This window comes from Thalia democratica, unplaced genomic scaffold, assembly GCF_965202585.1.
Source record: "Thalia democratica unplaced genomic scaffold, ktThaDemo2.hap1.1 HAP1_SCAFFOLD_1133, whole genome shotgun sequence".
NCBI lineage: Eukaryota > Metazoa > Chordata > Thaliacea > Salpida > Salpidae > Thalia > Thalia democratica.
The window spans coordinates 7501-17500 of NW_028140044.1; the positions used below are offsets into that span (position 1 = coordinate 7501).

At 30.1% G+C, this 10000-nt stretch overlaps 3 non-coding genes across 3 annotated transcripts; all 3 read left to right on the forward strand.

Moving 5' to 3' along the window:
• The first annotated feature begins 1109 nt into the window (after positions 1-1109).
• On the forward strand, positions 1110-1228 carry LOC145847854 (5S ribosomal RNA). The gene has a single exon (XR_014371556.1). It is a non-coding gene; the product is annotated as a 5S ribosomal RNA (ribosomal RNA).
• Positions 1229-4083: 2855 nt separating this feature from the next.
• On the forward strand, positions 4084-4202 carry LOC145847839 (5S ribosomal RNA). The gene has a single exon (XR_014371543.1). It is a non-coding gene; the product is annotated as a 5S ribosomal RNA (ribosomal RNA).
• A 3845-nt stretch (positions 4203-8047) lies between these two features.
• LOC145847847 (small subunit ribosomal RNA) lies at positions 8048-9855 on the forward strand. Its single transcript, XR_014371550.1, has one exon. It is a non-coding gene; the product is annotated as a small subunit ribosomal RNA (ribosomal RNA).
• The last annotated feature ends 145 nt before the right edge of the window (positions 9856-10000 follow it).

Genomic DNA, 10000 nt, shown 5'->3' on the forward strand with positions numbered 1-10000 from the left:
CATTTTTTCATCATGCTTCAAATGGGCTGAAAAATTTTTTACGGGGTCTCTGGACCAAACAAAAACGATCTGTCGAGTCAGAATTCCGAAAATCGAAAATTCCCGAAATTTCTGTACTTAAAAGGCGGGGCGCCCACTATCGACAAAAGTGTGCCAAAACCCACAAACGTTGTGTTACGCGCGCTAAGATAAACACAAGCCTGATTGCTGAAAATGTATTCTATTTGAATAAGGTAAGTATCAACATCAAGGAAGCAATTCCTTTATTATAAACTCATACTCTGATATGCGCTAATATTGCTCGTGAATTGTTATTTAGTTTAAAAATATAATTTATATTACTTTTATTTTATTTTAATTCTATATAATAACTATTTTATATTTTTATTAAAAATTTTCTTGTTCAGTTTCTAAGCAACCACAGTTACGTTTATATGTTTAATTCTATTGTATTCTATATTTATCGATAATTTAATAAATGTTTTAAAAGACTATTCTGGTTTTCCACGCTCTCTTCAAAAATGTGAGTTCTTTTAATTCTTCCACTTAATTATTCATTTTAAAGTAAAACAACTAGTTATACATATTATTATATTATAATGTATGTGTATTAGATACTATTATTTTATAACATAAACATAGATGAGTTATTAAATTAAACGTCAAATATTTTATTACCTAAAATTAAGTTAATCGTAAAATCTGATGTAGTATGAGATATTCTTTAGAAACTAACTATAAATATTCTTGAAGTAAAACAAAACCATCTATAAATAGAACAATGAGAAATAGTAAAACAAACTAAACACAACATGTTTATTTTAACATTGTTTTTTATTTAGTTTAATCACTTAATAAACTTTACTTCTAATCATAGTATTTAATATAGAATATAGTTAACAATCTTTTAAACAAAGTCTTAAATAAAGTTACAGGGAGTAATTGTAATTAAAACACCAAAAAAAAAGGTTTTAATAAAAAAAATACTTACATCAAGTTAAAATTTTATAAGGATTAATTTTAAAATATCAAATTGATTGTAAATCAAGTGCAAATAGGTTTTTTAAACAAACCGAAGGGTTTATAAAGGCTTGTAAACGCTTTCAAACGCCTACGACCATACCACACTGAGCACACCCCATCTCGTCCGATCTGGGAAGTTAAGCAGTGTCGGGCGTGGTTAGTACTTAGATGGGTGACCGCTTGGGAATACCACGTGCCGTAGGCTTTTGCTTTTTGAATTCATCTTTTTTGTACTATTTTTCTTTCTGACCTATTTATACTTATTACTCGTTTATTTACATTTCTTTAACGCTTAAAAGAAAAGTAAATTCTAGTTATTAGCAAATAAAAACGTAAGCCAATCAGATAACGTTATTTGCTGTTTAAACCAATTAGAGCGCTAAAAAAGTGGTTTGACCAGTTTGAGATATCGAAAAAATAATGGCACCATCTTGTAGAGTACAATTTTCTGAGTTAAAATTAATACAATTAGTCTTTTATACTAAAACTTAAAAGTTTTTTTGTCCAAAAACAAATAAAAGCGTGGCTACTTGAAAAATCAAACGAAAATAAATTTTGCACTTTTGTATTGTGAGTCATAATAAGTTATTTACTGTTACCAACAGATACTAGCAAAAGCTTTTTAAAGTTTTGTATTAACTTAATGTATTTGTAATTACTTTTACTTAATAGAAACTATTGAATTACGTTTACTTAGTTTACTTTTGTATGTGTATTAAATATATAGCAATTTTGCTTGAACTTAAATAAAGATTATTAAACTATTAAAAGAAAACTATCAAAGTTTACTAACTCAAAAGCTAAATCTTAGTTATATTGTTATAAACATTTATGTTGTAATTTACTAATAACTAAATGAGTTTATTTCAAACAAAAAGAATTAAATAATGTTATGTTATGTCAAGCCTACTATATGAGGTATATAGGTATATAAGGTATACAAGCTTATGTTTGAAAGTTATAATAATTAAAATAAAAATAAATATTTAGTTGGTAAAATTTGTATTTAATATGCTTTGAAATTAGAGTTAGTATAGATGTTTTTTTTTAAATATAATAAATATAAGTATTTAGTTACTAATAATAAACTAAAATACCAATTTTGTAGTTATTACAAAAAAAAAAACTTATCTTACTTAAAGTTCACTGTAATTGAAACATTATACAAAAGCTTTATAATTATAAGCTTTGAATAATTCTATTTGAATAAATAATAGATTCATAACTATATTCATGTTTGCATATTTAAATTATAAAAAGTTAGTGTTTTGTGTATTGACTTTATGATTATTTTATTTTAGTAACTGTTAGTTTTATACTTTAATAAAAGAAATATGGTTAACAAGTAAGTTAAAAATGAAAGAAGCATAAAAAAACACACTAATTAACTGCTTATTCAATAGTTTGATTATTTAATTATTTTTCTGTTATATAGTTTAATCGTATTGTATAAAAAATACAGAGGTTTAAAGTAAGTTTGAATAAAAATAAAACAAAACATATAATATAAGCATTAGTTAAAATACATAGTTTTTTTTTCTAAAAAAATTTAATTCTTTAATAATAAGTAGTAATTTAAATAAAAAATAATACAAGTAAAGTTATACAATATATATACTATAGTTTGTCAAACTAGGCAAACACTACTAGGCAAAAAACAAACTAGGCAAAAAACCTACAAAGTAGGCCACCACTACAATCCTATGTTCCAACTGGAAATTCAATGAGATCGTTACTGTACTTGTGATGAACGTTGATAATCCCCAAGATTGTAAGTCGAAGGCCTTACCCAACCTAACCAGCGCACTGGTTTTCTTACAACTGAATTAATCAACATTTATTATTGAATATAATCATTATTGATAGATAGAGGAATGTTGACAATCAACAACAGATTGTAGGTCAAAGGCATTACTCGACCCAAGTACCCACAACCTAGATTGAACAACATTTATTAGATAGATTTGTTTAATGATAGATAGAGGAATATTGTCAATCCACAACAGATTGTAAGTCAAAGGCATTACTCGACCCAAGTACCCACAACCTAGATTGAACAACATTTGTTAGATAGATTAGTTAGATAGATAAATAGTACAGTATAATCTCAAAGAATTTGAAGCCCGAACATTGAACGATAGTGGTGTTTCGTGACGACTAGCGGGATTCGATCTTACAACCTTCTGCTTATGAGTCAGCTGATAAGACCACTGACCCACCGCGCCACGACAAAGATAAAGAAATATTTTGCTATATAAATAGGTTGATTTTTATAATTTTGTTATACAGTGTCAATTACAGTGAACTTCAAGTAAGATATACAACAGTATATATATTTCCGAGTCTGACTTTGAGTACTTTTTATATATTATTAACAAGATTTTTTAGGAGTAATATCTGTTTAGTTCTTTAATATATCTTTAAAATAATAATATTTTTTAAGGTGTTTAAAACTTTTAGAAGCTGTATGTAATGTCTTTTAGTTTAATAGTTCTTTTAAATTAGTAAAAAAAATAAACATGGTTGAGTTATCAAATTAAACAAAATAGAACGTCAAGTATTTAATTACTAAAATTAATTTAATTAAAAAAAAATCTCAGGTAATCTAAAATGTCAGGAATTATTTAAAAATAAATATAAATTTAAAACTTATTATATTGAAAAGATTGATGAATAATACTCTTGAATGTATGCAATGTTTGTATTTGTAATGCAATAACATAAATGGATAGATCAATGACAAATTGTAAACATATTGTATTATTTTATTTTACGATTTTATTTTATTTATTTAATAATTCAATAAACTTTACTTCTACTTTTCCTGGTCTTAGGTAATTTATAGATAACAATTATTTAAACAAACACTTTTGTACAGTTACAATACAGTTTTAGTACAGTTTGGGAGTAACTGTTGATTAAAAAAACAAAAAAAAAGTTAATTCAGGTTAAAATTTTATAAGGAATAATTTTAAAATATCAAATTGATTGTAAATCAAGTGCAAATAGGTTTTTTAAATAAACCGAAGGGTTTATAAAGGCTTGTAAACGCCTTCAAACGCCTACGACCATACCACACTGAGTACACCCCATCTCGTCCGATCTGGGAAGTTAAGCAGTGTCGGGCGTGGTTAGTACTTAGATGGGTGACCGCTTGGGAATACCACGTGCCGTAGGCCTTTGCTTTTTGAATTCATCTTTTTTGTACTATTTTTCTTTCTGACCTATTTATACTTATTACTCGTTTATTTACATTTCTTTAACGCTTAAAAGAAAAGAAAATTCTAGTTATTAGCAAACAAAAACCTTAGCCAATCAGATAACGTTATTTGCTGTTTGCTTATTTGCTGTTTAAACCAATTAGAGCGCTAAAAAAGTGGTTTGACCAGTTTGAGATATCGAAAAAATAATGGCACCATCTTGTAGAGTACAATTTTCTGAGTTAAAATTAATACAACTAGTCTTTTATACTAAAACTTTAAAGTCTTTTTGTCCAAAAACAAATAAAAGCGTGGCTACTTGAAAAATCAAACGAAAATAAATTTTGCACTTTTGTATTGTGAGTCATAATAAGTTATTTACTGTTACCAACAGATACTAGCAAAAGCTTTTTAAAGTTTTGTATTAACTTAATGTATTTGTACTTAGTTTAAATTAATAGAGTTTATTTGGTTTACTTTATTATGTGTATTGAATGTGCTAGTATCTAAAAATAAATACAACTAAAACAAAACAAACAAGGAGAGTACTTGAATAGAACCAACACAATTTACAGACCAGTTGTGTACTAAATTTAAAGAAATTCTGAATAGTGAATATGCAATTATTATTATAAGTTCAAAGTTCACTTTAATTTAAATTAATGTATTTTGTAAATTGGTTTTATTTAATACGATAGTAGTGAATTACTTTATTTAATTTACTTTAGTATGTGTTGTATAACTTTATTTAAACCAGAAGCAAAACGGGATTATACTTTCAATAAACTACACAATTTACAGACCAGTTGTGTACTAAATAAAAAGCTATTGTGAATGGTGAATATGCAATTATTATTATAAGTTTATAAGTTCACAGTTTACAAAAGCTTTAGAATTTAGTTACTATTTTGTTCATATTTGCATATCTAATTTATGAAAAGTTAGTGTTATGTGTATTGGCTTTTTAATTTCTTTATTTGTAGAACTGTTAGTTTTATATTCTAAAGAAACATTTTTAAATAAATATGTTTAACAAGTAACTTAAAAATGGAAGAAATATATTGTATATATTGAACTATTTATATTTATTCTAGCTATTTGCTTAGTGTATTTATTAATGTGATTATTTTATTTTGTTGTTTGTCTTATAGTTTAATCGTATTGTGTTGAAATATATATATAACAAATACAGAGGTTTAAAGTAAGTTTAAATGAAAATAAAATAAGACATATAGTTGAAATATAAGTTTAAAAAAATAGTTTTTTTTTTTTTTTTTTTCTTTGTTTGTTTGATTGTTTGTTTATTATATAATCGCGACGTGTCATTTTATTACTTTTAAGCATACTAAATATAATAATAGGTATAGTTATAGGAAAAATTCAATTAGTTTCTAATGTAATAAAAAAGTTTATTTCCACAAATAAATAAATACCTGAAAAATCAAATGAAAAATAAATTTCGCACTCCTGTATTGTGAGTCATAATAGGTTATTTACTGTTACCAACAGATACTAGCGAAGGCTTTTTAAAGTTCTATGTTAATTCAATGTATTTGTACTTAGTTTTATTAAAATGACAGTATTGATGGTTACGTTTATTAAGTATGTTTATTTAACGTTATGTAACTCAAGTAAAACCAGAAGCAAATAAGGAGACTACTTTCAATAAACTACACAATTTACATACCAATTGTATACTAAACTTAAAGCTATTCTATTTTATTCTTGATAGTTATTTTAAAGTTATTAAATTATACAAATGTATTTTGTAAAGTAGTTTTATAAAGTTACTATAGTTTATTTAACTTACTATAGTATGTGTTATATAATTTTAATTAAACCAGAAGCAAAAAGGGAGACTACTTTAAATAAACTACACCATTTATTGTTATATATAACTCTAATAAAACCAGAAGCAAAAAGGGAGACTACTTTAAATGAACTACACAAATTAAAAATATATTATTATTTATAAATCAATCGTGTTGTGTTTCAAAATACATTTTTCAAATAATGTTTTACAAGTATTTATCAGTTATTTAGTTTTCTTTTTATAGTTTAGCCGTATTGTTTTATTTATTTGTTATTATTTTTATTTAATTGTTTGCTTATTATATTTATCGCCATGTGCTTAAAAAATAAAACAACTATAAAGGTTAAAAAAGTAAGTTTAAATAAAAATAAAATGAAACATACAAAATAAGCTTATGATTTTTTATTATTATTATTATTATTATTATTATTTTTATTTTATTGTTTGTTTATTATATCTATCGCCATGTGCTTAAAAAATAAAACAACTATAAAGGTTAAAAAAGTAAGTTTAAATAAAAATAAAATGAAACATACAAAATAAGCTTATGATTTTTTATTATTATTATTATTATTATTATTATTTTTATTTCATTGTTTGTTTATTATATCTATCGCGATGTGCTTAAAAAATAAAACAACTATAAAGGTTTAAAAAGTAAGTTTAAATAAAGATAAAATGAAACATATAAAATAAGCTTATGTTTGATTTTTTTATTTTACTTTTATTAAATTGTTTGCTTATTATATTTATCGCGATGTGCTTAAAAGAATAGAACAAATACAAAGGTTTAAATTGTAAGTTTTAAATAAAATAAAATGAAACATACAAAATAAGCTTATGATTTTTTATTATTATTATTATTATTATTATTATTATTTTTATTTCATTGTTTGTTTATTATATCTATCGCGATGTGCTTAAAAAATAAAACAACTATAAAGGTTTAAAAAGTAAGTTTAAATAAAGATAAAATGTAACATATAAAATAAGCTTATGTTTGATTTTTTTATTTTATTTTCATTTAATTGTTTGTTTATTATATTTATCGCAATCTGCTTAAAAAAATAAAACGAGTATTAAGGTTTGAAAAGTAAGTTTAAATAAAAATAAAATAAAAATATAAAATAAGCTTATGTTTTTTTTTTTTTTTTTTTTATTATTATTATTTTTATTCAATTTTTTGTTTATTATATTTATCGCAATGTGCTTAAAACGATAAAACAAATATAAAGATTTAAAAAGTACGCTTAAATAAAAAATAATACAAATAAAGTTTATTTATAATAAATATATATATATTTAAAACATTAAAAAAAGTAGTTTATACATATTTTTTTTTATTTATTTCTTTTAAACATATTAAATAAAGTATAAAAAAGTATTAAAACATTTAAACGTAGCATAAATAAGCTTAAAACATTAAAATAATCGAAAAGAAACAAAGAAATTGAAAAAAATCGGAAAAAATCGGCAAAAAAAGTTCAACAGCAACATTTGAGCATCATACACGTATGCATTACTTTACACTAGTGAGAGAGACGTGTTTGTGCGTTCGGTCGACTTGACGAGAAAGCGGGCTTAAAGCATTACTGTTTAGCACCCGAGGCGCGGCTATTGCAGCGGCGGCGAACGTGCTATGTAAACGCATTGGAGCAGCGTATGAAAAACTACAAGCGTCCAGCGGCGGTAGGCTTATAGCTTTGCGAAGTCGTCGAGACGAGTAGCCGACGCAGGCAGGCACGGCTCGAGGCGGGTAACTGCAGCAGACAGATGGCGTGTTGCTGCTGACGAGTTAACCGGCAGAAGGCAAACGGTTGGTCGGGAGAAAGAACAGTCAGTTGTATAGCTGCATGCTGCAGTCGACGCGGGCTGGCGCTTTAAACAGCAAAAGGCCGGCGCCGACTTTCAGTAACGTTCGCAAGGCTTTTAAGCCGAGTGATAGAAAAGGTCTGTATTTATACAGTAAAAACGCTCAGTCGAGCAACGGGTTTAAACGCCCTCGGATAGTTATCTGGTTGATCCTGCCAGTAGTCATATGCTTGTCTCAAAGATTAAGCCATGCAAGTGTAAGTACGAGCTCACGTACAGTGAAACTGCGAATGGCTCATTAAATCAGTTATGGTTCATTTGATTGTACGCTTTTACATGGATAACTGTGGCAATTCTAGAGCTAATACATGCGTAAAGCGCCGAACTGACGTGAGGCGCGCATTTATCAGACCAAAACTAACCGGCTTTCGGGTCGTTACAATGGTGACTCTGGATAAGCTTGCGGATCGCACGGCCTAGTGCTGGCGACATCTCATTAAAGCAACTGCCCTATCAACTATCGTCGGTACGGTATCGGCCTACCGAGGTTGTAACGGGTGACGGAGAATCAGGGTTCGATTCCGGAGAGGGAGCCTGAGAAACGGCTACCACATCCAAGGAAGGCAGCAGGCGCGCAAATTACCCATTCCCGGCTCGGGGAGGTAGTGACGAAAAATAACAATGCAGACCTCGTACGAGGTCCTGCAATTGGAATGAGTACACTTTAAACTTTTTAACGAGTATCCATTGGAGGGCAAGTCTGGTGCCAGCAGCCGCGGTAATTCCAGCTCCAAAAGTGTATATTTAAGTTGTTGCGGTTGAAAAGCTCGTAGTTGGATATAGGGACGGCGAGGTTGGTCGGTCGAAAGGCTAGCACTGGCCTTGTTGTTCTTGTTGGTCGGTGCCTTCGCGGTGCTCTTAACTGAGTGTTGCGGTGGTCCGGCAAGTTTACCTTGAAAAAATTAGAGTGTTCAAAGCAGGCTTTACGCTTGTATAATGTTGCATGGAATAATGGAATAGGACCTCGGTTCTATTTTGTTGGTTTTCGGAGCACGAGGTAATGATTAATAGGAACGGACGGGGGCATCCGTACTGTGCCGTTAGAGGTGAAATTCTTGGATCGGCGCAAGACGAACGACTGCGAAAGCATTTGCCAAGAATGTTTTCTTTAATCAAGAGCGAAAGTCAGAGGTTCGAAGACGATCAGATACCGTCCTAGTTCTGACCTTAAACGATGCCGACTAGCGATCGGGCAGTGTCGAACTTAAGAACTGTCCGGCAGCTTCCGGGAAACCAAAGTCTTTGGGTTCCGGGGGAAGTATGGTTGCAAAGCTGAAACTTAAAGGAATTGACGGAAGGGCACCACCAGGAGTGGAGCCTGCGGCTTAATTTGACTCAACACGGGAAATCTCACCCGGCCCGGACACAGCGAGGATTGACAGATTGAGAGCTCTTTCTTGATTCTGTGGGTGGTGGTGCATGGCCGTTCTTAGTTGGTGGAGCGATTTGTCTGGTTAATTCCGATAACGAACGAGACTCTTACTTGCTAAATAGCTGCTCGACCCATTGGGTCGGAGACAACTTCTTAGAGGGACTAGTGGCGTTTAGCCACACGAGATTGAGCAATAACAGGTCTGTGATGCCCTTAGATGTTCGGGGCCGCACGCGCGCTACACTGACCGGATCATCGTGTGTTCCCTAGGCCGAAAGGTCCGGGTAATCCGTTGAACCCCGGTCGTGCTAGGGATAGGGACTTGCAATTGTTTCCCTTGAACGAGGAATTCCCAGTAAGCGCGAGTCATTAGCTTGCGTTGATTACGTCCCTGCCCTTTGTACACACCGCCCGTCGCTACTACCGATTGAATGGTTTAGTGAGGTCCTCCGATTGAGCCTGGTACGTGCGGCAACGCACTCGCCGGTGTTCGAAAAGACGATCGAACTTGATCATTTAGAGGAAGTAAAAGTCGTAACAAGGTTTCCGTAGGTGAACCTGCGGAAGGATCATTAACGAATCGAAATTTGATTTCAAGCGACGTCTCTTCTTCGAAGGGACCGAGCCCTGTAACTGTTATAGTTCGGTCGCGTTGCTTTCTGACAGCGGGAGTAATAATTCAGCACGCAAGTGCTGGCGCGGCCGCTTCTTTTTGAACAC